The 4,801-nt window shown below is 51.4% G+C and overlaps 1 protein-coding gene and 1 pseudogene across 1 annotated transcript in view; both read left to right on the forward strand.

Annotated features, from left to right (window-relative positions):
• LOC102754740 (kinesin-like protein KIF26B) overlaps positions 1-4,801 on the forward strand; it is a gene marked incomplete at its 3' end in the record, with an annotated part of 146,217 nt that overhangs the window by 67,626 nt on the left and 73,790 nt on the right. The gene's annotated exons all lie outside the window — the stretch shown is intronic.
• On the forward strand, positions 2,434-3,500 carry LOC102755019 (annotated as a pseudogene).

The following is a 4,801-nucleotide window of genomic DNA, read 5'->3' on the forward strand; positions in this document are numbered from 1 at the left end:
GAGAGGGGTGTGCTTTCTGGAAGAAATGCAGGCGTGTGGACAGGTGCCAGCTGCCTCCTCTCCCAGTGGCAGGGAGCACGGAGCCTGCGGCTGTGTGGGGGCAGGTAGCCTGCTCCTGTGTGAGGCCACCCTCTCTAGAGCGATTTGGGCCATCATGGCCCAGGTCCGTTCAACAGACTTCCTTGAACTTCTGCACTCAAAACAGGAGATCCGAAGATGAGGAAGGCAGAAGCCAGCCCTTCTGAGAAGTGGGGGAGGCAGACATGCAAGCAAATTTTGCAAACAGAAGTGCCCAAAGTGCCTGGCTGGCATGGCTCAGTGGTTGAGTGTCAGCCTATGAACCAGGAGGTCATGGGTTGCAGGCTCCATCCCCAGTGGGGGGTGACACGCAGGAAGCAGCTGATCAATGATTCTCTCTCATCATTGATGTTTCTGTCTCTCTCTCCCTCTCCCTTCCTCTCTGAAATCAATAAAATAGATATTTTTACAAAAAGTGACCAAAGTCAAATCCCCCAGCTTGAGTCCCTGTAGACACACGGGAGCAGGGTTGGCGGGAACCCCAGGAGCGGGAGACTGGAGGAGGCCCAGCACTGAGGCTCTGGGGTGCCCTCGTTCCTTGCATTCCCATGAGAGACCCTTCCTGTCCATCCCCCGAGTCCACGAAGCCTCCCAGAGCCTTCTTCCCTGGCCCAGCTGAGCAGACACTCAGGGAAACGCGTTCTGAGGGGGAGTGGGGAGCCCCTGAAGGTTTGGGGGAGCCCATTTGGAAGCCTGGGTGGCTGAAACCCGGACTCGCTCTCTGGCTCTGCTGTTTCAGCTCCCTTTCCCAGACTTGTGACCAGTCGGCTGAGCTGATACTGTGTCCAGCAAGCAGCCAGCGACCAGCCGGCGTGCGTGACAACAGCGGTCAGTGTCATCTGTTGCGAGAAGCCCACCGAGGAGGAAAGAAATTAATATCCATCTTTCCCTCCAATTAGCCAGAGCTGCTTGAGCCCTGACTCGGCCCGAGGGAACCTCCGGGCCTGCCTGTGGCTCCCGGGGAGGCTGAGAGCTCTGTGCGCGGCTTCCAGGGGCATCTGTGGTCTCCGAAGTCTGCCTGCGCGCATGGCGTGCTAAGTGGCGCTGTCTCCGGCGAGGACCGTGTCTTCTTGGAGGTGGAATGCAGATAGGCCAATGAGTTCCCATCGCCGCAGGAATTTAATGTGAGGTGTCGTGAAGACGGGAGATTCTGACTGGGAATGGTGAAAGAATTTTGCAAAACTCCAGGAACCGACCTTATCCCTCCAGAATACCATTGAGAGTGGAGTGAGTTACACCAAAATCTGGTCAAATGGGGCCCGGCTGGTGTGGCTCAGTGGTTCAATGTTGACCTATGAACCAGGAGGTTCCTGGTCAGGACACATGCCCGGGCTGCAGGCTTGATCCCCAGTGTAGGGTGTGCAGGAGGTAGCCAATCAATGATTCTCTGTTATCATTGATGTTTCTATCTCTCCCTCTTCCTTTATCCCTGAAATCAATAAAAAAATTCTGATCAAATGCAGTGGCTTCAAGACACATCGAGGGAATGCCGTTACACAGACAGACTTGTTTTTTTTTCTATATAATATTTTTAAAAAAGTTAATCTCTGAATTGTTTTAAAGTCCAGTTTTGCACTAACTTCCTGAAACATATACCTGTGCATATGTTACATTAGCGAGTATTTCCGCCAGCAGATCAATGCCACGAGCAGGCCCAGCTCTTTCCAGCCTGTCCTCAAACTCCTGCCAGTTCCCGCGTCTCTGACATGAGAGGAGCCCACGGTCAACACAGGGAACACACACCAGGAACGGGGACGCCCATCAAAAGAATACGCTGGTCTCTGACTCCACAGCTGCTGCTGCGGACCCATCGGCGGCGCTGGGCTGTTTGAGAGCCGTGGGGCGGGGGGTCGAGGCTGCAGGAGATGGGAGCCAGACAGAGTGAGGCGGGTCCACTGACCGCGTGTGTGCACTTGTGTGTGCGCATGTGTATGTGTGCGTTTGGGCACATGTCTACACACAGAGACTTGTGTGTACATTGCATGTGCACATGTGTATATGCACGTGGGCATGCAGTGAACATGTGTGTGCGTGTTTCTGTGTATGTGTGCACAGCACAGGGTGTTTCTTGCTGGATAGGGTTGTGGCATCCATATCCAGAAGACAAGCACCCAAAATTGTGTGCTAAGCGGGCCCCGATATCGCATCTAAGGAGCAGGGCAGTGGCATGACATTCTCCCGAGAGGGGCCCTCATTGCAAAATATCCCATGTGTCATGTGCCATTTTTATGAAAATATGAGGAGGTTGGAGGAAAGAATGAGGCTTTTGCAGGGAAGAAGGGAGCTGTTTGCCAAAGGAGGGAGCCGGGCTTAGAGAGTTATCGTTTGGGCCCCTTCCCCAGCGAGCTTCTAAAGTGAACGCAGCCAGCGGGCGCCCCCAGCAATGGGGACAGTCATTTCTTCAGGTAGCGCCCCAGCTCTGGAAGATGAGGGTCCTCGGAGACCCCAGAATCCAACAGTAGTGTGTCTGCTTCCTTCATGAAGTCTCATCGCTGCTATGACCTGATTCCCACAAGCTCCAAATTGGTTGTGGTTGACACTTCCCTGCAGGTGAAAAAAGCTTTCTTTGCTTTGGTGACTAATGGTGTACGAGCTGCCCCTTTGAGGGCCAGTAAGAAGCAAAGTTTTGTGGGCATGCTGACCATCACCGATTCCATTAATATTCTGCACCGCGACTACAAATCAGCCTTGGGACAAATCTAGGAGCTGGAAGAACACAAGATGGAGACTTGGAGAGCGGTCTACTTCCAGGACTCCTTAAACCACGTGTCTGCATTTCTCCTAATGCCAGCTGGTTTGATGCTGTCTCTTCATGAATCCGGAACAAGATTCATAGGCTGCCAGTTACTGACCCAGAATCAGGCAACACCTTGTACATCCTCACCCACAAGCGCATCCTCAAGTTCCTCAAATTATTTATCACTGAGTTCCCCAAGCCAGAGTTCATGTCTGAGTCTCTGGAAGAGCTACAGACTGGCACCTATGCCAACACTGCTATGGTCCGCACTACCACCCCCATCTATGTGACTCTGGGCATTTTCGTGCAGCACCGAATCTCGGCTCTGCCTGTGGTGGACAAAAAGGGGCATCGACATGGGGTGGGCATTGACTCCAAGTTTGATGTTATCAATCTGGCAGCAGAAAAGACCTCAACAACCTAGATGTGTCTGACCAAAGCCCTCCAGCAATGATCACATTACTCTGAGGGTGTCCTTAAGTGCTACCTGCATGAAACTCTGGAGACCATCATCAACAGGCCGGTGGAAGCAGGAGTTCACCGACTTGTAGTGGTGGATGAGAATGAAGTGGTCAAGGGCATTGTCTCACTGTCAGACGGCCTGCAGGCCCTGGTGCTCACAGGCGGAGAAGAGCCCCGAGCTAGGGGAAGGGGTCAGGTGGCACCAACGGTTATGCCCACTTAATGCCTGCACCAAGCTTGGAACCACAGATGAAACCTTGAGAGAATTGTGACTGTTCCCTGCCCAGGAGACCTCTACCTTCTACCTGAGAGCCAGGGAAGATATGGGGAAAGGAAGGAGAATGGATTTATAGCTGTCCTATCCTCACACGTGAGGAAAACTTCCAGCCTAGCCCATGGTCCACAAACTGTGGCTCATGAGCCACATGCGGCTCTTTGGCCCTTTGAGTGTGGCTCTTCCACAAAATACCACGTGCGGGCGCACACGTACAGTGAGATGGAAGCTTCGTGGCCCATGTGCAGAAGTCGGTATTGCCGACCACTGGCCTAGCCCATCCCAGCCCCTGTCCACTTAGACATGCCCCCATTCTGGGTGAACTATGGGCTCTGCGCCACTTGGACAAATTCTGATCTCTAAGAGAGCCAGTCTTTGCCTCTCTCTCTGCCCCTGACTCCCCCCACCACAGCACAGCACAACTCTTCATAACAATATTTTTATTCATCCTGTTTCATGCTGTATGGAGGAGGCTGAGTCCATTTCATAACATTTCTTCCCATAGTGGGAGTGGGGAGGATCATGGGGAGGAAGGCCTTTGGGTTCCTGTGCGATATTCATACGAAGAGAAGTGGGGTTGGGTGGAGGAGGACTGTAAGGGATTAGTTAAGGCTATTGCTTTTCATGGAAAACCTAATTAAAATGAAGAACCTCTGAAAAAAATTTAGTTTTTGGAATTCTTCTACCTTAAAGGAGAGAAAGAGCGCTTGGGGGGGTGGGAATGGGGGAAGGGGAGATACCCTTGTTACTGAGTTGAGTGACGTTTTTCTTTATTAAAAGGTTATGAAGTCTGGCATTCGAGCCGGCTGATAACAGCTCAGTTACACCCTGTGGTTTGGTTTGGTTCGTTTCTGCGAGCTGTGCTCTTGGAACAGTTTGCCTCTAGACTGTTGGATTAAGGGTTCTTGCAGGGGAGATATTATTGATTCAGCAAGTGAGGCTGCTTGCTAAAGTAGTTATTTAAAAAATATATATATGTTTTAAAATATATTACATACACACACTATGTCCAAACACACTAAATACGTGTGTGTGTGTGTTGGTTTGTTTTGTAACCTCAGCTGGGGTAGAAAGAGAAGGGTGTTGCCTGGCCAGAATGGCTCAGTGGTTGAGCATCGACCTATGTACCAGGAGGTCATGGTGCGATTCCCAGTCAGGGCACATGCTTGGCTTTAATGTGGGGATTTTGTGGTTCACTTTTCTCTTCATTTGTGTGTGTGTGTGTTTGTTTTTCTTTGTGTGGTTTATTT

Source organism: Myotis davidii, unplaced genomic scaffold (assembly GCF_000327345.1).
Source record: "Myotis davidii unplaced genomic scaffold, ASM32734v1 scaffold510, whole genome shotgun sequence".
NCBI classification, from domain to species: Eukaryota; Metazoa; Chordata; class Mammalia; order Chiroptera; family Vespertilionidae; genus Myotis; species Myotis davidii.